Here is a 24,533-nt window from a genome sequence, read left to right on the forward strand (position 1 = left end):
GTTCATTTGTGGTATCTCTTTCTTAATGCTGAGGAATGGAACCGAGGGTCCTGTGCACTCCAAACAGCTCTCTACCAATAAGCTACATCCTGTGGGCATAAGACTATAGAAAATCAGGTTGAATTTATATGCCAAAATAATTTCAGAGGGTTTAAAAATGTACAGAAACAAACAGATGGAATCATGGCTCAGTGTGGAGAACACTCAGCAAGTTCCAGGGTCTAGGTTCAAACCTCCCTCTCCAAAAAGGAAAACAGAAAAAGATAGATGTGCTTCAAAAATGCGTGTGCGAGGAAAGTTCTATAACTTAGTCGGTAAACTTAGAAGCCATAAAAGTAAAGGTGTCTTGAGGTGTACATGTTTCAAATAACTAAAAAAAATTAATATATGAAAATTTCAAAATATAAACTAGATAGATTGATAGATAAATAGATAAATTTGATTCACACAGGAACAAAACCAGAAGGCCTACAAATTTTTGAGAAGACATTTAAACTCACAAGTCAGTCACTCAGAAAACAGAAAATATGGTACCATGAGGTTTAAGGCTCTCAGTCAAATAGGCATAAAAGAGTAATAATTATCATTTTTGTGTAGGAGCAAAGGGAACCCTCATTTTTACTATTGGAAACAATAATTTTTACGGTCCTTTTTGGAAAGAAAATCTGGGAACATTTATTAAAATTAAATATGCACATAATATTTACCTAGAACACACACTTTTGGAATCCACTTCTACAAATAAAAGCCCTAGTACAGAAGGACACTTATCCAAGGTCAGCTATGGCATTGTTTAATATTCCAGGAAACTGAAAACTAAGTCATGGTTATACATCATGGAAAAATTACAAAATAAAGTAGCATTATAACAGTTACCTTGAGGAGGTAACTCATTATTCTAAAGTATTTAGTAGTGAAAACAAAACAAAAAAATGGGAAAAGAGTATATTTAAATAATCATGTTTGTCAAAACCAATACTCTACAAAAACTTCTGCATAGGACTATATATGTGTATTGTTAATACACATCCAGAACTATATGCAGATGGATTGAGTATTCTCACAGACAAGTACTAAATCGATGCACAGATGCTAATAGGAGTAGAAGATGCAGGATAGGAGATAAGTGGGAGGAGACAGAAAAAGGAGGAAGAAAAATAGGCTATACAAATAAACCCACATCAATGAAAATATGTATATATTGTGCGTGCATGTGAATAAATCATAAACATAATGAAAATGCAAACCTGTTTACCAAAAAAGAAAAGAAAGGAAATCACTCCAAACTAATGTTGACTATGACTTCAGCTTTCTTTGGATTATAAGGACAGCATGGCTCATCCCACCAGATGCTGCTGAGGACGTGAGCTTGCCTGATGGCGGGTGCTTCCCAGAGGGAGGCATCAATGTTGGCAAAGCTTCCCAGCGTTGGTGAGAGATGCTAACTTGCCATGTACTTGTTGGATATTCTAAGTGAAGTATATGAACCTCTAGCCAGTCAGACCCCCTCTACCCTACTCTTCAAGGTCTTTATAGAGAAGGTGACCTCAGTGACACTGTTCTTCTGTGCCCTTTGGTTGAGTCCCTGAAAAGGAGGATGGCTTGATTAGAGCTATAGAAACTAATAATTTCAATAGTGATAGTTCAATCTGGGGTTGCTTCTATAATGAGAGATAAGTCTGGTAGATGGTTGTAATGGAAATGAATGTGCATTCGGGACTGGCCCTTTCACAACCGAATATCTGTGAAGACGCTGCCAAACCCTACTGCGGCATGACTGATTGGTCCTACTGGGGCTACTTGAGTGCTGCTTTCCTGCAAATCTTTGTCAGTCACCAGCCAACCATATTGCAAGGAAGGACAGGAGCTCATAGGTCCTTTGGCTTCCTCAGTCTAGCTGTGAGTACTAAGAGAACACTTGACTGAGCCCAGCATCTGCCCTGCAGAGCATAGCCAATGACATTAGTAATTTCTACTCTTTCCAGCCATGTTCCCATATATTCTCCAACACTGGACTTCAGAGAGCTCTCTTATTTTGCCTACCAGCACTTTCAAGAATGCTGTGATTTGCAGTGATGTGATTACTAGACCAGTTTCTGTCTCTCACACTAAAGTATAATCGGTAGATAGCTAGAAATAACACACTGTAAACCTAACACATAGCATCAGACACACACCCAAACCTAACAAAAATGTATCGTTTTAACGAATGAATATATAAAGTGAGGGAAACGAGATCAAATATCCCACATGCTTCAGAGTATGAGATTCTATGCCTAAAGGTGAGTTTGTGTGTGCTGGAGGAAACGGCTCAGGGATCAAGAACACTGGCTACTTTTCCAGAGGACCAGGGCTCACTTCCCAGTGCCCACATGGTGGCTAACAACCATCTGTAACTCCAGCTCCAGGGAATTTAAAACCTTATTCTGACCTCCAAGGATGCTACACACATGTGGTGCCCAGGCAGGCAAGACACCCATATTCATAAAATAAGAAATAAGTGCATCTTTTCTGTGCAGTATTTCTGTTCCTAAGTCTCTATCTATATAAACAAATACAGACAGCAAGAGAGGAGAGAGAGAAAAAGGAGGCAGACTGGAAAGGAGCAAAGAGCACCACAGCAGGCACCCTCTGGAGCCTTAGCCTCTTGGCCTGTTTCTTTGCACATTCCCCTTCCTCTCTCACCTGTGTCGCCGCCCCTGGTGCTCCTTACTGCATCACTGAAACCAGAGGTCTTTAAATAAGCTAGATGACTCCCTCCTCCTAAAAGAAAGGATTTTCCATCATATTCTCCTTTAGAATTGTAATTTCTTCCTGCCAGAGTAAACCTTCCTTCTCTTTGTTTCCCTTTGATGGATTATTGTATGCATTCTTCTTGCACATAATTGCACAGAAGTCAGATTATCATTTATTCAGTCATCTCTTCTTAGAGTGGAATCGCCATATTTTATTTTGTTTGTGTAGCTTTATTTCAACACAATAATTTTTGAAAATACAAAATGTCATAAGCACTAATTTCTGTTAACAAGGAATAGAAGTTTTAATTAAAGGAAAAGACATTGACCTTTATAATTACACATTTAAATTTTACGAAGGGGTATTATAGTGTAACGAATTAAAAGCCTCATCACACGCTAGCAGCTGAAACAAAGATCTCATCCCAACAGGAAGGATGTTGATGCAGTTAAGGACATAGACAAGGCTATATGTACCAAGAGCAGTGGCAATGCCATCGATCTGAAGTTGGCATGGTGACAACCGCTGTGCAGTTCTTCCTCTTCACAATTAAGGTGTCTCTCTTGAACTGATTGAAAGCTGTTTGATAAGTATACTTTCTTCGAGATGGTTATACTCAGTTGGGGGTCTTTTTATTAAACTGAAGTTCCATCATTAGCTGTGACTGGCACCAGCTACTGTATAAATTCCATGTTGATATGGATCTCCACTGGTATTCCAAATATTGCAGGTGAGTCTCCGACTCCAAATCCTCAATCATGAAGTATGAATAATTAGCATCTGATAAATGCAGAATTGAAAGGACTCTCATTAGAAGACACAGCACTGGGGACACAATTCCACAGCAGCTCCTCAAACAGTAAACCCAATAGGACTCCAAAAAAATTGGTTTTTCCTAAATCTCTTCAACTCCTAATTTTTTTTTCCTACACCTGATTCTAGTGGGAAAATTAGGCCATGGATCAAATACTGAATGCTGAATCCAAACTCCTGTCCATCCGAAATCTTACCTGGAGGCTCTGATTCCAGGAAAGGCACCAGGCAAACACGGAGCGGACTGGCATGAATGTCCGCCATCTAAACAGTTTATAGGTATTGCTTTGAGCAAAAAGGAGAAAACTTCCTATTATGTATCCAATATTATTTCTGTGAGATAAACATAGGTATATGTCATATATCTATTAAAAATAATAAAAACCAGAAAAAGTTTCTTTACAAATAATGCAGACTTTAGAAAACCACTCATCTTATGGTCAGTGTACGCCAAGGAGAATGTTTCTTAAATGCATTTGTATCTCAGAAGATGTATCTTAAACCATGCTTAAGTTGAGACATGAATCGCATTGAAGCAAATTGATTTCTCTATCTGTAAAGTGCAGGCAACATTAGTCTTAGTGTATTGTGGCACTCTAAGCCCTCACAGTGTGTATCCAGCATGGAGCATGTGGATACCATCAAATGTCTATCTTCTAGTTCTGAAAAGCAAATGACCACAGCCTAGTGGTTTAAAACAACCAGCATTATCTCACAGTTAACATAAGGTCAGACTACGGCTCAGACAAGCCTTCTGCTTTAGGCATCATAAAGTCACAGGCAAAGTGTCTCTCCAACCATTCCAGACTGTAGGCTTGACTGGGAAAGGAATATCTTCCAAACTCACTCAAGCTCTTGGCAGAACTCATTTTCTGTGGTTTCAAGAGCAGAGATCCAGGCTTCTTACCAACTAATGGCCGAGTCTGCTGAGCTGCCACACTGTGTGCGCTTCCACGGCATTGCTATTCATTGAGATAGCAACAGTGAGTCTCCTAGAAAGGCATCCTTATGTTGTGTAACATAATCACAGGAAGGACGCCTTACCACCCTCATCATAGGCTATAGCTATAAGCAAGCCATAGAACCTGTTCACACTCAAGGGTGAGAATCAGGGAGCAGGGATCACTGGGGGCTAACCTAGAGTCTGCGTGCCATATATAGTGAATTATAAATGAGTCAATGTGGGTGAAAATAAGTAAATAATTGAGTGAAGCTGAGTATGAATGATATTCAAGCCACAAACCCTTTGAACAGCAAAAATACAGCTAAGGGCAGAATTAATGGGGCTGAGGGGGGCAATAAAATGCTACGGTAACCTCTCACAAGCATTTCACCCTTGTGAATGCACTGTGTTTAAAAACTTGGGAGACTTGGGCTTCAGAATCCAGGAGATGTCAGAGTCCTTCTCAAAGGGAGTAAGGAACAGAATCCTAAAGGAAAATATAGCCCGTTAGTTTCTTAAAACTGAGCCAGAGGGAGAAATCAGAAGCGAAGTAAAATGATCAGATATATTACATACACTTTAACCATCAAAAGGGTAAAACTAACTAAGAATGAAAACAAAACACAGATCAGAAATAGAGTCACCTTCTCTGTGAAAATGTATTGAAGCATATATGCAAACCGCAGTGAGTAAGGGCAAAGGGTATGGGTATGTGACTCGTGCTCAGGAACATGAGTAGATCCAGAAGAAAAACTTAAAATAGGTTACATCTAATATATGGTCTGAGGAGGTGGCTCTGGAGTCAAAGCAACTCTGCAACTCTACACAAGCCAGACAACCTGAGCTCCAAGTTTGGTCTCTGGAACCCACACATAGATGGAAAAAGAGAACAAACCTGACAAAATTGTCCTCTGACCTCCACATGTATGTCATTGCATGTTGCTCTCCATACACACATCATGTACACATATGCACGTGCACACACACACACATTAAATATTTAAAGACTAAATAAAATCTAATATCAATGAAATGGGTCAGAGGCCTTATAAAATATTAAGTACCAATCCATAATTATTGCTACCTGATTACCGTGAGAAAATCAGACAGTAAAATAAATTACATTAGTGTTATTCACCAAACACCTGGCATAGCTTGTAGCTCACCGTGGGCAGATAGATGTTTGATGATAATTAACCCTCAGTCAGTCAGTGGTGGGGAGCTATAATGAATAACTGCCGGCTCCAGATAACCAGAAAATTTCTACTGAGCTCACAGGTTCAGGGTAACATGAACCTAACAAAGGAGGGAAAGATATTTGGCTTTCAGGTTCAGGTTGACGTGGACTGATCCAGTGACTGGAAAATAGTAAAACAGAGATAGACTGGTTAGATTCATAAAGAACAGGAAACTAAGCAGTACGGTGGACTTTCTGCCCAAGACCGAAGTCCACATCTCTATTTTTCAAAATGGTCTAGTAGCATCTGCTACTTTGCAGGGGTGAGGAGCATCACTCCCAGACAGCCCCGGCTCCCCTTCATCCCCACCCCACAAAGGGACGATGACACGGGTTCTGTTCTTTCCCCTACCTCAGACCTGTGCCAGGAAGACAGAATACTAGTTTCTTTGTGTCAGGGCCAGGAATGAAAAGGCTAACAAGCGAAGAACGCGTTTGTTGTTGCTGTTAAAGTTATTTTTCTCTTCAGTGGGAATAAACCAGACAGAGATGGAATTCTCGCTGGAGTCTAGATAGGCTTTCTCGAAGGGTCAGAGAGAGTAGACACTTGAGGCAGCTGCAGCACGGGGTGGTAGCAAGAGGATGAGATCCTGTGAATGAATCCTACCAACGATGGTGGGCGGGTTCCTAAGAGATCTGCCGGTCATGCGCAGAGCCTGTGGTCTCACAGCACAAAACCCATGCTGACAGGCTATGAGAGGCTCGATAAGCTCTTCAAGAAGCCATTGTGAGCCATCATCGTCTATGATTAAAGGGAGGACTAGTCTGGAACCTGAGGCACGGCTAGGGGACAGGAAGGTGACATAGCAAAGCCACGTCAAGCGAACATGGGGGCAGAAGTTTGGAGCAGAGGCTGCCGCACCTCTCTGAGAGCTGCCACTGGGTGAGAGAAGTACATTACAACACAGGTATCCCCAACTGTGAGCAGACACATTGGTTCATTACACTTGGCCTCACTGAAGACTGTGTGTCTCCCTTGGTCCTCACTGGTCTGTTCTCCTCCTAAGCCTGTATGAAAATAGGCTTCAATCTTTATCCTTTCAGTATAGTTATCCTAGGCTCTTTGGTGGCTTGTCCACCGAGTAGAATTAATAACCCTTATCTGTGTTTCCTGAATCCTTGTTATTCGTCTATCAGTAGGCCTTCCTTGGACTAAATCTTCAAAACACAGGAATTTGATTGACTTGGATCAATTAGCATAGAAACACAATAAACAATCAGCAGGTTAATATTTTTAAGATGGAGACAATAATACTAATAAAGTATAAAAGGTAAGTGCAATTCATTAACCCATTCTTTTTCCCACATCAATGGTACTTGAAAAGTTAATCTGTTGGTGGGAAAAAAATATTACTTCTAATTCTTGATGTGACAGTAGCTCCTACTTCCTCTTTAAAAAAATGTTTACAACATACAGTTTTGAAGTAGCAACAAAAAATTGTTATGGTTCAGGGTCACCACAACATGAGGAACAGCATTGGAAAGTTGAGAATCACTGATCTAGATGTAATAATAATAATAATAATAATAATAATAATAATAATAATAGTTATGGCACTGGTATAGTCGCATACACCTTTAATCCTAGCACTTGGGAGGCAGAGGCAGAGGATCTCTGTGAGTTCTACATAGCATACAAGTTCCAAGACATAGCAAGTCCCAGGACAGGCAGGGCCACATATAGATACCCTGTCTCAAACAACAAAGAGTTAATGAGAGCCAGGAGGGTGGCACAGTAGTTAGGAGCACTTGCTGTTCTTGCAGAAGACCCAGGTTCAGTTCCTAGCACCAGCATCAGGCGGCTCACAACTGTCTGTAACTCCAGGCCCAGAGGACACGACACTCTCCTCTGGCCTCAAAAGGCATCTGAATGCCCATAGTGCACACACACACATACACATAAAATAAATAAATCTTCTTAAGAAATGGTTTAAAGCTTTAACATAAAACCACTGCTTATCTTACATTGCCACAGCAGCATTAAAAGAGCACACAGTATTTTCAAGAATATTTTCCTGAAGTGCAGGGAAAAGTTGAAAGAAAAAAAAAGTGCAGAGAGAAGTGAGGGTGTAGATGTGGCTTAAAGGCAAGCAGTGAGGAACTAGGGCACATCATATGAAACTAAGTCAAGGGAAAGAGAAAGCTTGAACCTCATTAGTAACTGTTTCTAATCATCAAAGATAGCAGCTGTAAGAAGGCTATCTGGAGAGGAGGAGAGCCTCTTTCTGGGGTGAACAGAAACACCCCACCTCCGCGTAGTTAAAAAAAAAAGAATGTTTTGAGTATGATCTAAGTGAGTACATAAAATGACTTGAATCTAACTAGGAACCTGTCACTGCGAAATGTGGCTGACGAGTAGAAAATTGGTGACATGGATTCAGATGTAGCAGCGCATACGTGTAACCAGTGCTTTGGAGATGGAGAAAGCAAGATCGTGGCTTCTCAGAGGACAACGTGGGCTATATAGCACAATCCTGACACTCAAATTAAATGTGTGTGTGTGTGTGTGTGTGTGTGTGTGTGTGTGTGTGTGTGTGTGTGTGTGCATGCGTGCGTGCGTGCATGCATATCTGTGTGTGTGTGTCTGTGTGTATGCATGTGTGTGACATGAGACACCTTGTTTGACACACTTGTGGATGCAGTTAAGAAAGGAAGAAGACATGAGGCCCAGCTCTACAATTTTCTAAACCCAGGGATCCACCTGGACTTTCATAGGTAATTATAAACCTCAGAGGTGAAACCAGAGAAGCACAAACCAACACAAGCACAGCAATGGCAGATACACATAAAATGAGACAAAACAAGGCAGGCGGTGCATAGAGAATGGAAGGAACTGCAGTTACCCTGCAGCCTTGTGTTAAGTGCTTCATGAATCCTTCACTCGCCCCCGCCCCCTGACCCCCCCCCCCACCTTCGGCCATTCTCAGGGTTCTCCATCTAGCACCTGCCCTATTCCTCCTCTTTCTACTGATGCATCCTAGGGACATTAGATATTCTTCATGCCTTACTCCTTCCAGCTACACATCCTCTGCTCGATTAGCCTCTTCAAAGCCCAAATTCTGATTACCTACAGCGTTCCTTTCCTGTCCTCAGCCCTTTCCATCTGGCTCATGTGTTGCCATCTCTCTTAAACAGTGAGGTGTCCCCGTGAGCAACACTGGTTGCACGCTTTGCATTTTATTTTTCTTTTTTGGCCTCACATGAATGACACTGGGACACTTTAACTTGTGAGATTCAGTTTTACAGTTCCATGTCTAGCAGACATCCCATGATATCTTTAAACCATCACTATTGCACATCCTCTCTTTCAATAATGTTCAGATACATAAATATGCACTGCTCTAAGCCAGGCATAGTGATAAACACCTTTAATCCCAGCACAGGGGAGGTAAAGAAAAGTGGATCTCTGTGAGTTCGAGGCCAGCCTAGTCTACCTAGTGAGTCCAGAACATCCAGAGGTACAAAGTGAGAACTTATCTTGAAAACAAAACGAAACAGGAAAGGAAAGGAAAGGAAAGGAAAGGAAAGGAAAGGAAAGGAAAGGAAAGGAAAGGAAAGGAAAGGAAAGGAAAGGAAAGGAGAAAAGAAAAGAAAAGAAAAGAAAAGAAAAGAAAAGAAAAGAAAAAAAGAAAGAGAAAACTACTCCAAAGATGAAAAACAAAATAAAAAACATGCATTAAAAATCTAAGAAGAGAGGCCTGGAGAGGTGGCTCATGGGTTAAGAGCATGTGGCTTCTCTTCCAGAGGTCCCAGATTTTCAATTCCCAGAACTCACGTGGCAGCTCACAACTGTTACCACCTTTCTCTAGTTCTAGGGGTATCTGGTGCCCTCTCACAGACACACATGCAGGCAAACACCAGTGCACATTAAATACAAATGAGTAATTTTTAAAAGTCTAGGAAGATTTTATTCTGAGGTAGACGTGTGGGTAATAATCTTTTGTTTCAATTAATTTTTATTTTTGCTCGTGTGTGTGTGTGTGTGTTTGTGTGTGTGTGTGTTTGTGTGTGTGTGAGAGTGAGTGTGTGTGCTATCCTGCATATGTATGTGCACTACATGTGTGCCTAGTACTCAAGGAGGCCAGAAGAGGATATCAGTTGCTCTGGGACTGGAGCTATAGATGGTTATGAGCCACCTGGTAGGTGCTGGGAACTGAACCCAGGTTCTCTGCAAGAATAAAAAGTGATCTTAACTACTGAGCAACTCTCCAGCTCCCTTTTGTTGCAATTTAAAGAACATAAATTATTCTGAGAATATAAATTGTGAGTGGAGTTCATATCAGAAAAAACAAAAAACAAAAAACAAAAAACCCAGGCTTCAATTTTTGGACATAAACCTAGGAAAAACTCCTTAGTCCTGTACCATTTTGAATAAAAATTCACAGAACATTCAATTGTCCATTGAAAGTTATTTTTTTCCCAGTGGTATTTAGGACATCCATAAAACTGTGTGTAGCTACCACCTCTCTCTAGTTCCCAAATTGTTTCATTACCCCAGAAGAATACTCTGTGGTCTCTAAGCAATAACTTCCTATTCTTTCTCCCTGTCTCCTGGAAACCCCAAAACTGTTTTAAGCTCAAATGGAACGGAAACATGCAAATGGCATTGTTGTGTCTGTATTCCTTAGGGTAAACTACTGGTTCAGCTCCAGTTGGATGAGTGAACGTTTAATATCCTTGGGGCTCTGAGCTTCAATCACTTCTTTATTTTCCTTTCCGTGACCTCCCAGGTCACATGGCAGGCAGGACTCACATTTGAGCCATTCTTCATTGGGTCTGCCGCAGGTGTTTCAGTGAATGACCCATCATGTGCTTCGTATTTGTGAGATTCATTCAGAATTAATTCAACCAAGAGAGTTGAGGAATCCAGGTGAGAGCATAAAACTAATAAATGGTGAGTCACAAGTTAAGCTTCAGCTTCTCTCTTAGCATCCTGAGCAAACTATGAGAGCTTGCTTGGGAGGGATGGCATTGTTTAATCCTGCTAAGAACCCTACAAGGTAAATGTGATCATTGTATCAGAAAGTTGGGATAGGAGGCAGGCATATGTAAATCTAATCCAAGCTAACAGGGAAACGAGGTGAGGGTGGACATCCAGTAGGCGTTTAGTCAAGTTGTTGGCAAATATCATCCTTGTGTCGCATTAAATTACACCTTTTAGGACAAGGAGTTGGGAAGAGTGTCAGAACCAGAGGGGATAGAGGACACCAAGAGAGCAAGGCCTCTGAATCCACATGATCAAGGCTCATATAAACCCATAGAGACTGATGCAGCATGCACAGGGCCTGCAGTGGCTCACACAAGGTCCTCAGTGTATTTATTATGGCTTCCAGTTTAGTTTTTAAGGAATTCCTGAGTGTGAAAATAAGTGGATCTCTGATTCTCATGCCCTCTCTTGGGATCTTTTCTTTCTGTTGGTTTATCTTCAACTTTGATGTCATAGTTTTGGTTTATTTTATTATGTTTTATTTTGTTGTATTTAAAAAATAAATAAAAGTGAGTCTTTTCTATAAAAAAGTCTCTAAAATACATGTAATTAGCTAGCTAGAAATTCAACTTCTAGCATTGCTGTATATAATATTAACATAATGTATACGAGTATATTATATATACATATATGCATACATATATATTACTGACTATAATTTTTTCTGGACCATCATCTCTCACATTATCATCATCAAGAACCACTACTAACATCTGGATAGTAGTTGAAGTTTACAAATTATTTCTACACCTACTTTCTTGCCCTACAGTTACCTTAATATCCCCATTTTACTGAAAATAAAACCGGGAGTCATGAAGGATAAATGAACTGTATAGGCTCTCACAGAAAGTTGAGATGAATAGCCAAGACTCAATCTAAAATCTGCCAGTTCTTCATGTTTCAGTTTCTATTCTACCACGTTGACGTCCCATTTCTTTGGTGGCTGGACACTTGTAGTGCTATCAGTTGGCCTGGTAATATTAGAAAATATTAAGTCAAGCTTTTGAGTAGCCACCTTCACCAGAGCACCAAGAAACCAATCCATGAGTGTAGACTTAATCTGAGAGGAACCTCATCTCACATCTGTGTGCTCTTTGACAAGTGGCACCAAACATTAAGAGTGTGCTTTTAAAGGATTATTATTAGCATTTAAATTCAAGGAGAGAGAGAGAGAGAGAGAGAGAGAGAGAGAGAGAGAGAGAGAGAGAGAGAGAGAGTTCTGGAGAATCCAGAGCATAACAAGTTCCTCTGTAGCCAGCTTTTATCTTGGAAGGAAGCTCTTGAAGTCATAGGATGTTTTTAGGGAAGATGAAACATGCCATCTTCCAGGAAAGCTCATTAAGCTCAGGAAACAAGCAAATCAAAGGCTTCAGGAAATCCCTAAAATTCAACAGATTCACTAGGTTCCTCCCTCTGGCAGTGAGGACTATGAGAGAAGCAGAGAAGCAGAGCTCTCTGGAAATAACGAAGTCCAGCCAAGCTGGCTGGAAGAGACTCAGACCAACTGAACCACCTAGAAAGAATACTCAACAAATGGAGAACTGTCTGAGGTTGTTTGTGCAGTATCCTCCAGGACTCCAATGACCATGATCTGTCACCCATTCTGGGGTGTGATTGGTGGTGCTGCTGTCTTTGAGTTGCTTCTGCTCCTGTATTAACCCCTCACCCATATTCCTGTAAGCAACACCCCCCAAAAATATCCTATTGGACTTACCAGTTGGACTTTGGTGATACCCTTACTTTGGCCTTTGTTGGTTCCATATGTAGTGACAGTAGATGTTTCTTCATGTCCCTGGGAGCAATGTCATACAACACTGGTTCTGACTTCAGATCAGCTCTGGTGAGTTCCCTTGGAAATCACCACCAAAACAATGATTCTACTTCTGAAGAAAGGAGATGGCACCCCCAGACAGGAAGCAATTTAGGTGATCAGAGGTTGGCCTTGCTCTTACGATAACTCACTGTCACTAGAAGTAACCCAGAGTCCATAGGAATTGTCATATCCCATCCAAGGGCAGTGCCTTCAATGATCTAACAGCTTCTCGTGATATCCTACTTCTTTTTTTTTTTTTTTTTGGTTTGGTTTGGTTTGGTTTTGATTTTGGTTTTATATTTTGAGACAGGGTCTCCATGTGTGGCCCTAGCTGTCCTGGAACCCACTCTGTAGTCCAGGCTGACCTTGAACGCAGAGATTTGCCTGCCTCTGCAAAGTGCTGGGATTAAAGGTTTGTGTCATGACCACCTTTGAAAGCCTATTTCTTAAAGATCCCACTACCTCTTCCTGGCCACACTGAATAGGTAGGCTTCCACCACATGAACAAAGCACACCCAAAGGGTAACAAGCAGTAACTAATAAAAATCACATCATCACATTGGACTGACATCTGGATTGAGGGTTTCCCAATGTTCCAGCCATCATCCTTTAAAGAGTGAGCATGTGATGCCCAGGTCGATGTGTGCATGATTGAGAAAATGCAAGTTAAGCTACAGAAGGCAGGGAAGGAGATGTGGGGACTCTTCAGAACCTCTATGATAGAGTTGCCATGTCTAAAAAAATAATAGTGCAAGGTTCCCAGTTGGTTTTCTAATAAGCACTATTTTTTGGTATAGCAAGTTGCATTAAATGACTGGAACATAATTATGTATGAAAAATATTCATTGTTGTTCAGAAATTAAACATAACTAAGTCATCTTGTGCTTAGTCTGGCCACTCCTTTCTAAGCACAGCCTTGTGTCAAGCTACAGCAATGCTTGTTAGGGGGAAAACTGGAACCGAGCTAGTAAGAGCAGGTCTGAGTTAAGTCCTTGGGTGTACACACACACACATCTTTTCAACATTTTTTTCATCATCTGCTTGAGCCCTTTGTCTTTGATTGAAAGTCACTGTAAACTATGCTTGAATACCACAGCGTTAATCACAAGCCTCTTGAAGTATTTTCATATTGTGTGTAACAAATGCCCATATACTTAGGATTTAAGTAAGAACTACTTACCACAATATTTAGTTAAAATTACAAAGTGAGTACAAATTAAGCCATCGTTCTCAGGTTTACATTATAAGTCTGATTTAATTTCCTCGTGTTTTCCTATGTATGTTTGTACAACTGTTGTGTCAAGATTTTTCACTGATAAAGTATTTCAAATTAGCTGCTAGAAGAAATACATTTAAGGAGTTACAACTGATGCACATTGGGACTAAACACCCACAATCAGAGTTGTTTCCACCTGAGTCCTTCTTACTGATGTTATGTAACAAATGGTCCTGATTGCTAGCAATAACTCACTTAACAGGCTCGCATTTACACAATAAGCTCATAAAAATAAAATAACGAACTACTAGTTTCCCTGAAAGGAAACTGACACCAGATGTGGGCCAGATAAGTGCCATGGACATTTTAATCACATCTGAAACTCTCAATCCGCTGGAACACAAATGTTTTTGAGAGGTAATGGCGGAATGGGGCAGGTCAAGAGTCACTGGCCTCCACACCTCCAGCCATTTGACACTAGTGTCTTAGGACACCAAAGCTGTCTGTTAGATAAGGTCTTCTGAGGGATGGCTAAAAGGAGCCGGAAAGACAGATGCAGAAATAGACAGGGATCTGAAGTTTTCTTCGCTTATGTCCTTGTGTGACTTACGTGGTGGTGATTTCAGATTTTCATATTCCTTTGACAATGTCATTTAGAATCATGAAATAAATCATCAGTGTTTTTCTCATTAAAAAAATCTCTACCACTACCTTGTCAAACATCCTAATCTTAGTTCATGGAAGAGTCCAAAGAATTCTTCAGATCTAATTTCGTCCCAATACCTCTCACCAAATCACCTTATTGCGATGTTCTGGGAAATTTGTGGGGCACATTCGTATTAAAGGACAGCAGCAGCCTGATGGTGAGGCAGCTAATTTCTCTTCTTTGCGATTCTGCATAAGGCTTTTTTAACTTAAAGCTTGAAGAAGAGAGTCCTCCCATTGTTCATCTTGGAAGCGTAAGCAGGTTAGCTCAAGCAAAGCTTGGGTGAGCCATGCCTTGTTCATGAGCAGGTTCTTGTGAGAAACCTGAGGCAGCCACTCATAATGGCCTTGCCGACAGACTGAAGGCTGACTGCTGCTCCTAACACAGTTCTCCTGTCTTAAGGAGTGCACTGATCATGAGAAATTGCATCTTTGAGAACTTTATATAGCTTTCTTCCCCCTAGACCTGCTCAAAATAGACAGTGGGTTTTATGGATAGGTAACAAGATTCAGGGCTCCCTTTGTCTTCTGATCAGACCTTCTTCATCCAGTAAAATTCTTTATCCCCCATTAAGGTAGCCACACACATATAAGGAAACAGTCTGTGAGAAATGGATTTTATTCTAAAATGTAAAAGTATTTAATATGATGTTTTTGTATAGATGACATTCAAATGGTTGAAAACTAAAGAGGCCCACCCTTCCCTTAGGATTTATAAGCAGCTAATGGTTTCTAGGAGGTAGGGACTCACAGGACCCCACCCCCTATGATGATTCATAAGTAGTTACTAGTTTCTGAGGAAGGAGGAGACATTGTCTTCAGTGGTGTGGCCACTAGTAAGTTGCTCGTGTTCCTGTTACCCATGCCTTTGTAAACCAGCAGAATGAAACATATGGGGGTGGGGAGGGAAAGAGAGAGGGAGGCTACTTGGAGCAGAGGAAGGGACTTAGTGGAAATGGGAGAGGTGGCAGAAAAGGATGAATATAGCAAACACATATGTGAATATGTCATAATGAAACCCATTATCATGTATAATTAATATATGGCAATAAAATGTATACATGTAAGATGAGAAATAATAAAATTAAAATAACACTAAGAAATATAAATTAAAAGTTTCCTTTAACCCCTGACTCTAATACCCCATAGGCACTGTTTTTGTTTGGGAGGGGTGTCTTCCAATATTTTTATATATAGTCACACGTCACTTAATGATAGAGATTATTTCTGAGAAATGTACCACTAAGCAATTTTGCCACCAAATGAACCATATAAAGTGAACTTGTTCAGACTAACTTGACAAGACCCCTTGATGCAGGCAGAAAATGAGATGAACGTGAAACTCACTTCTAGAGTGAAATGAGATCTAACACACTCTCTTCTACTGAAGAGGACACTGCAGAATAAAACATCTGGCCTAGCATATCCATGGTCATTATCATCGATATCCAGTATTACACACATACTTACTTCTCCGAAGCTGGCATAGGTCTGTCTGCACCAACGTAACGACAAGCATGGGAGTTATTATGCTATGGTGGCTAAGACATCACTGGGTTGTAGGAACTTTCCAACTCATGGTAATCTGTGGGACTACCGCCATATCTGTGAGCCACCATTGACTGAATTGTCCACGGCACAAGCCTGGATATGTGAATAAGCAGTAATACACATTATTTCACAGGATTTTCCACACAGAAAAACATACATTATACATGTTCTATCGTTTGCTTCTAATCATGTGAAATTTATCTTGGGTCACTCCATGTTATCCCATGAAGAGCATTTCCTAATTGTCAGATTGTCCTTGTTAATAATCAAAAGGCCCCTTGACTCTGACTAGAACATGCAATGCTGCACTGAGCAATTCCACTTATTTTTTTTTTTATGCACAGGTATATCTGTAGAAATAAGTTTTCAGAATTGAGATGTCATAGGATTTTAATTTGGATATGTTTTAACACTTATCAAAGAGTGGCCTACATTTATTTAGTTATTTGGTTATTGCTATCTGCCTCCTGGGGGTTTTATGTTTCTAGAAGACAGAGAGTGTTTCACTTCTCTTTGCTCTACATTTCTCATGAGAATACCTAGTCTGCTAATGCTGAATACAAACTAAAGGTCCTACCTTAGTGTTTGATAACACTGGCGGAACCCTTCAGCCTGGGGCTAGGTTGAGATGCAGATTGAGGCGTTCCTGCGTTTATATTTCAAGATGAAAACAGCACTGATAAAGATAAAAGTGCCGAATAAAGAGTGACAGCTTCAAGGATAAGGTGACTCTTCCATCTGGGGACTGGGTCAATGTCAGGCCAACCTCTGGGTTAATCACACAGGAGGCTGAATGCCGAGGGGCAGCGGAGCCTAGAGCGCTCCCGCCTGAGGAAGCCGGGGAGACAGAGAATAGCACATACTTAGAATCCAAGCCAAGACTGGGGGAAAGGTGAGGGCACCCTTAAAGTAGAACCTGTTCAGGGATGGATGGCAGGGGAAGGAGAGAGGAGGGGTAGGCAACATGGTTTGAGTTTAGCCTCTCACCCAGGTTGTTGTGGATGCTCCTGGTTTTGCTCTGCCGCTCTCATACTTAGGGAAGTTGCTAGCAAAAGGCTAGGAAAAGCACAGACCTAGCAACCACGCTTGACACGCATACTCCTTACCAGAGCAGTCCCCACAGCTTTAGAGGCTCAACCCAGCAAGTTGACTACAGTGAATATTCTCCTTCGTTCCGCAAGGTCTTCATCAGTCATTACAGAAGCAAGCGAACTGTGTTTATCCAGGTTTGAAAACAAAAAACAAAAAAACTGGAAGGGCAGATGAGGTATCCTATGCACAGCTCTCATCTGAGCCCTTGCTAAAATCCCTCAAACCTTGTCAGAGAAAGGTGAATTGGTAAGACTTCTTTGGTTGCGTCAACACGGAAGTGATAACATTCGAGAACTGCAAATGTGTTTTTATGCCGTGATTCCACTTCAAGGAATTAGCTCTGCTGGTTCACTTATAAGAGCACACATAGCGTGCATGTTTACTGAAGCATCACGTTTAAAGGCAAAAATTAAGTAAAATAACTTTCCATCAGTATGTTAAATGGCTTTTTATTTATAAAATTCTGTCTTATATAACATCCTTTGCAGCTGCTAGGACAAGGTAAAGGTCACTGTGTAGAAAGTGGAGCAACGGCCAGCATCATTGCTAAATGAATAAAAGTCCAATTTAAAACAGCATATGTTCTGTTCAGTTTTGTTCTTTAAAAGAAAGCATGCCTCCATAGCAAGTTCTGTGTTCCAGGTCCCCATTCTTTCCCCGGCAGGTCACCTGACCAGAGCTCCTGTTCCTCACCTCCATTCGGTGCCTTAAGCTCTATCTCAGCTCCAAGGCCTGATAGCCTTTGCAGTGCCTTGATACCTGCCGGGAACAACTCTTCCAGAGAGTCAGAGGAGGAAGGAGAGGCTACCCCTCACTCCCCTACAGACTCAGAGTGTAGGGGATCCCCCTCAGTACGTACTGCACCTGCATTGTGGCTCTCTGATGGTTTCCCAGACTCACAAAAGGAACCAGCACCCCCTTACCCCAACTACCCAGCACTTATAAGGTCTTTGATTCCATTCAATGGCCCCTTGATCTTTAAAACAACCTGGCTTGTTTGGTTTTTTGTTGGTTTGGTTTGGGATTTTTGTTGTTGTTGTTGTTGTTTGGTTTTTTGTTTCTTGGGTTTTTTTTTGTTTGTTTGTTTGTTTGTTTGTTTGTTTTTTCTGAGACAGGGTTTCTCTGTGTAGCCCTGGCTGTCCTCGAACTCACTCTGGAGACCAGGCTGGCCTCGAACTCAGAAATCCCCTGCCTCTGCCTCCTGAGTGCTAGTTTGGGTTTTTGTTGTTGTTGTTTTGCCTCTGACAGTTTTGTTTTCCAAGTTGCTTTTCTGTAATTAAGCATTTTAATAAAAGTGTTGCTCTATCTGAAAACCAAACCAAACAAAACAAAACAAAACAGAACAAAAACCCTCACACTTACATGGGAATTAAAAATGTCTGTTAAAAATATGAGAGGCCATTTCTAACAGTCATCCCTGGGGAAAGGAATTTCTTATTTCAGTTGCTTTATATATTATTTTTATAGCTGCAGTGTTCACTTACAGCGGCTATTATTTCTTGAGTTCCTTTGGTGTATACGTTACGTGGTGTCCGGTGATCATTTTTGACTCAAAATAATCATCACTTCCGAAAACTCTGCTTCACAGGGCTTCACAGAGCTGGGGAGAACTCCACGGCTCACAGAGCTGACTTCAACTTTGTGGATATGTTCTCATGGCCCAGTACTGCTTGGCTAAAGAAGAGACTCCTCAGAGTAGACGTACAAAAAGTAGATTCCGACTCATGCTTTCACATTCTGATAATTGGAGCCATTCAGTCTGCTTTGGTCCTGTATCTTAGAGAGAGAGAGAGCATGAGACAAATATATATACATATACATATGTATACATATTTGAAAATGGCAAGGCAAGAAAAACATCTTGGCCAGTATAACTGGCTATAAACTCAACACTCAACATACACTCTTTTCAGTCAAGATTTTAATCAAAAAGCTCAAATGTGGCAGAATATCATTTGGGACATCAATTTGCAGGTCGCCTACCTGATGCTAAAATAATGATGCCTTTGCCTATATTTTAACAAAAATTTCAAGTTTGGAGAGTTTTAGTAAATTTACTTTCTGTAGTATGAAAAGCATCGTAAGCCAGGCAGTGGTGGCGCACGTCTTTGATCCCAGCACTTGGGATGCAGAAGCAGGCAGATTTCTGAGTTTGAGACCAGCCTGGTCTACAGAGTGAGTTCCAGGACAGCCAAGGGCTATACAGAGAAACCCTGTCTCAAAAAACCAAAAAAGAAAAAAGAAAAAGAGAAAAGAAAAAAGAAAAAGGAAAAAAGAAAAGCATCGTAGAGTGTTCAGTGTTTATGTAATTTGACCTTGTTGGATTATGACTCTTTGATATGAAAGAGAATTTTGTGTTTAAAATGTAGAGAAGCATACATGTTTTACAGTAAGGTGGTATCTGCATTAAAAGACAATTGATAGCCAGGCAGGGTGGTGCACGCCTTCAATCCCAGCACTAGGGAAGCAGAGACAGGCATATCTCTGAGTTTGAGGCCAGCCTGGTGTAAAGGCGGAGTTCCAGGATAACCATCGCCAGACAGAGAAACCCTGTCTTAATCAATCAATCAATCAATCAATCAATCAATCAATCAATAAAAGACAAATAAACAAAAAGGTATATAGGCATATTAAGCAAATAATTTATCTCACTGTAATTACAGCCAGGTCTATTATTTATAAATAACCTTCAGGTTTTTTGTAGTGTGCTTTGAAGATTAGCCCCTGGAAACTTAGAAAGCTTCTACTTTACAGCTGAATGCCAGTGCCCAGTGATCCCTGGGTAAGGCAACAGGCTCAGCAAATCAAGAAGAAAGAATAGAAACTAAAAGCAAAACAAAGAAGTACAAAAAAGGAAAGAGAGAGAGAGAGAGAGAGAGAGAGAGAGAGAGAGAGAGAGAGAGAGAGGAAGAAAGAAAGAAAGAAAGAAAGAAAGAAAGAAAGAAAGAAAGAAAGAAAGAAAGAAAGAAAGAAAGAGAGAGAGAGGGGAGGGAGGTAGGGAGGGAGGGAGGAAGGAAGGAAGGAAGGAAGGAAGGAAGGAAGGAAGGAAGGAAGGAAGGAAGGGAAGAGAGAGAGAGAGAGAAAGAGAGGAAGTCTAGTTTCCCCAGTTCCTTTAATACACAAATATTCATGTTCTGCAGGTTTTTTTTAAAAATGCAGCTGTGTTAGAAAAGTTGCTCCTTTGAAATGGACAGCCCGCTTGGCAATTTGATTTCAGATGGTTGTGTTGGTGTAAATTTGAGTTGGAGAACACTGTCCTCTAATACTTAGATCTGAGTTCTTAGAAATAAATGATCTTTTTTATTAGTTATTTTCTTTATATACATTTCAAATGCTATCCCAAAAGTTCCCTATACCCTCCCTCCACCCTGCTCCCCTACCCACCCACTCCCATTTCTTGGCCCTGGCATTCCCCTGTACTGGGGCATATAAAGTTTGCAAGACCAAGGGGCCTCTCTTCCCAGTGATGGCCAGTTAGGCCATCTTCTGCTAAATATGCAGGTAGAGATACGAGCTCTGGGGGTACTGGTTAGTTCATATTGTTGTTCCACTAGAAATAAATGATCTTAACAGCTAATGTAAAGCTCAGAGGCACGTTGGCACTGATCATTGGAATGGCCTGTGAGCGAGAGTACATATTTTATTTAACTCCACTATCCAGAAAGCATGCACATAAATATACCAAGCCAAGCCTACAGGGTTGAGGTAGCTCTTCACATTTATTTTAGTACGCACTGTTTTCTTCTTTGAACCACTAATCAACTTTAGTACACACTATTTCTGCAATTCAAGTCTATTTGTACCACTGTCTTACAACCCTAGTAGCCTCTCATCAGAATACTGGTTAGGTTCCTAGTGTGTATCATTTATCCAGTGGCTTGCCTGATTATTCACGTGTTTTTGAGATTTGTGAAATGTGGCAGATAAACAGGTTTATGCTGTGTGCAACTTGGAGGGCAGCCAATGTCTGCCTGCCTATACAGTGTATTTACCCTCCCTCCCTGAAGCTCTCTCCCATACAGAGAAGCCGTATTTTAAGCCTAACATCACTGTCGAAGGCAATCCAGTAATGTCACTGCAGAAAACAGCAGGTGCCCATCCACTCATTTGCAGCGATTCTTGCAGTGAAGAACGTGAATCAATGATTCACCCGGTGGACAAAGAAACGTTGCAGCGAACACGTGGGGAAAAAAATCAAATGGGGGGGGGGAAGTAACACCTTTCTCGAGAGGTGTGCTCTGATTTTAAAAAGCAAAACCTCTCTCTCTCGAAAATTAGGAATGTTTTCAAAGTATACTTGCTGCACCTCAGAAAGCAAGGGCACACTCCCTCTCCCCTGCCTCTGCTGTTTTATTGCTTTTGTGTTGTACTTCTAAAATAAATATCAATAAATCATTGCAGTTAGATACTCTAATATAGACAGAGATGTACTTGACTCCCTACAGTCATTACAATTGGAGGGGACCCTGATTAGGACGCTTTACTTAATTAAGTGACATCGTCTAAAGAGAGTTCTTCCCTCTGCTTTCTGTTTAACAGTCTTGTAAAACACCAACAGAGGAAATTCATTCTGTTGTTTGCCTTCCTTATTGTAAATGGTTCCTTCTCATTCATATTTTACAGATGTGTTAATGAAATGGCTAATAAGCCAAAGAGTGCTATTCAGCTGCAGTTTTTGCCTCAATCAGCCCAAACTACACCGACTAGAAACATTTCCTCTTCTGATCCGGAAATGTATGAGGTTTTTGTTGTTGTTTGTTCGTTTGTTTGTATGACAGCATGTGTAAACGACAATTAAGATGACTTAAAAGAAAAATTCCCAAAAATAACCAGACTTCCTATATGTACAGTTCAGCAGAGACCTTTAAAATCTCTCTGGGAAAATGGGGGGTGGAAGGTGGCAAAAAATAAGCAGTAGCCTTTGTTATAAGGTTTTGTGCCTTTACTCAAAGAAGTCATTAAATTTGGATTGCCAATACAAATATGATTATATATGTTTTCTAAATAAAATGTTGTTATGTTGCAACTGAACTCATCCATTTATTGTTTGTTTACCTAATGCTCAAACTGCATGTTTTATTCATAGATGTCTGGAAGAAAAAAATTTTGCTTGATAATCACAGCGAGCATATTTAACAAAGGCAGTTCTCTTTTTATTGGTGAGCAAGTTTAAGCAGAATGATTTCATTTTCCCCCCATTTGCTAATTCAGACTCGCAGGATCCTTAGCGTTCAGCTTTTGTTTCTCCTCCTGCTGCCTTTTACACCTTTAATGTATGCATGCCTATCCACTGATGGGAAAATATCATTTCCTGAGACTCTTCCTTGTTCCTGCTTGGCTGTTCTCGCCGTTCATTTCTCATTTTGCTTTGTGTTCACTAGTTAATTTTGTCAACTCACTTTATATACAAGATAGATACACTGAACCCAAGGAAGGGACTCAGGTCCTGACAAGGGGTTTGAATTTCCTTTCACCAGAGTCAAAAAGATCATTTTGGGTCCTAACTACATTTATTTTCTTGTCCCTTTAAAATAATGCATAATTGTGTTTCTAAAGAGATTAAAAAGTGTGTAAGATAAAGTAGCCAAGAAAGTGAATATTTATCAGCACCATAGTATTGTTTTCAATACTGGGATGTTTCAATAAAAAATGTTTGCAACTTCAGCAAATTGACAACAGCATTGTATCTGAATCAGAACTACTAAAAATAGTGTTAAATGTCATGAACTCAGTTTAGCTTGCCACAGACTGTCTTCACCTTGATATAAAATGTAACTTAAAACATTAGCTGATCTGTAAAATTTAAGTGCATGTAAGTCTGAAGAGAGATGGCTGAGTGAATCACATGCAAGGGGCTTTTCAATTAAATGCTGAGCTAGTTAAAGAACATTTTGTGATATTGCTAAGAATCTGTACTTTTTTTTAATACCCATTTTATATTGGTTGGCTATCTACCAAATCAAACAATAGTAATCATAACAATATAGTTGTTAGTTAATCTGTTTATAAGCTTTTGCTTTATAGACATACCATCTATATAGGACCACTGCCTGGAGACAATCTAAAAGTATGTAATTTTTCCTAATTCCCCCAGTTAGGAAAGCCAAAAACAAAAAAAACAAAAACAAAAACAAAACAAAAAAAACCCACAAAACTTAAAAAAATTAATGTTCTCCTGGACTTGAGAGTCCCAGAAGTTGCTCGTAACAGCTTTACCATATTTCCAAAGGTGCTATTTATTAAAGACTAGTATAACACAATTTTTAAAGTTCATACAATTTTAGGTTCTCTCCTAATATTGCAATCTGGATCGTTTTTATGGCTCAGTTAGCCTACCGTCTGCTAAGCAAACTTCTTTAAGTTCTCCAGTTTTAAAAGGCACCCTTGTCCTGGCACTATACGCAGGACACTCCTACCCCTTGAGACAATTTTTGAGGAACTAAATGACATAAAGTCGGTGTGATAGAGATTTTTATCCCACCCTACTCCTGCATTTGTTTACTTCTTTAAAATTATTTTTAAGCTAATCCACTCCCCCCACCCCAGGACTTAAAGCTGAATGAGAACTGTGTCTAATGAATACCACTGAGGTTAGAGTCTCCACTGAAGCATTATCTGGCAGAAGAATGTGAGCCCTGTCTCAGCCGAACCAATTATTTTTATCAAATGACTTTTCTACTTAAATTGTTTGCTTTAAGAAATACTGATTTTTTTTTTAGAGATAAGCAGAGTTTTTGTAATGCACATTTTAGACCATGATTATCCCAATCCCTACAAATCAAATTGTGGGCTTATAGTTAGAAAGCAGTTTGTGTGAGAACAGAATCCGCAGCTCTCCCTGGAGGACAAACACAGCCATCTTGTGAGAGTGACTGTGTGCTTAGAAGGAAAAAGAAATCACACCCCAACGTACCTTTTTATTATTAATTGTGACATGCATATCCAAACTAAAATATTTGTCCTGCAGCTGATGGTCTCCATAAGCCGAGTGGAGAGTAAGTTTGAAAAGGGTCACAGGCGCATCTTCTTGCTGTGCTGGGGAATAAATCTGTGCAAAGAGGAAAAGAAACGGTTTAGTACTAGAGAGAAGAGGATTCTCGGAACTTGCTTTCTTTCTACAGGCATATGCGTTTTCAAGAAAGGGAGTATTTAGCAAAGTCCTTTCACTTTTCCTTACTTTATTTTTTGAGATCTGGGTATGAGGCAGAGGGGGAACACCACATCTTGTGTGCTGTAGGAGGAGACAATATGCAGACCAGAGCAAAATAAATAAAAACTAAACAGTGCACACCAGACAGCTTTAGCTTTCTTCCAAAGCATGGTTCAATCTACCAGGAGATAGCTGCCGAGTCTCAGAGCATCTTCAATAACAAGCAATGCTTTGTAAACACTGGGGACTGGGAGGTGGGTGCCTACCTAAGACATCTCACATCTACAGCA

The 24,533-nt window shown here is 40.4% G+C and overlaps 1 long non-coding RNA gene across 1 annotated transcript in view; it reads right to left on the reverse strand.

The window, feature by feature from the left end:
• Nucleotides 1-2,885: 2,885 nt before the first annotated feature.
• Nucleotides 2,886-24,533, reverse strand: part of Sfta3-ps (surfactant associated 3, pseudogene) — a 38,993-nt gene continuing 17,345 nt past the window's right edge. Inside the window, exons 2-7 of the long non-coding RNA NR_045082.1 lie at nucleotides 24,007-24,141; nucleotides 18,578-18,869; nucleotides 16,579-16,829; nucleotides 15,921-16,094; nucleotides 5,659-5,850; nucleotides 2,886-3,516 (exon numbers count right to left, since the gene is read on the reverse strand). This is a non-coding gene — a long non-coding RNA (surfactant associated 3, pseudogene). The remainder of the gene's footprint in view (nucleotides 3,517-5,658; nucleotides 5,851-15,920; nucleotides 16,095-16,578; nucleotides 16,830-18,577; nucleotides 18,870-24,006; nucleotides 24,142-24,533) is intronic.

Source organism: Mus musculus, chromosome 12 (genome assembly GCF_000001635.26).
Source record: "Mus musculus strain C57BL/6J chromosome 12, GRCm38.p6 C57BL/6J".
NCBI classification, from domain to species: Eukaryota; Metazoa; Chordata; class Mammalia; order Rodentia; family Muridae; genus Mus; species Mus musculus.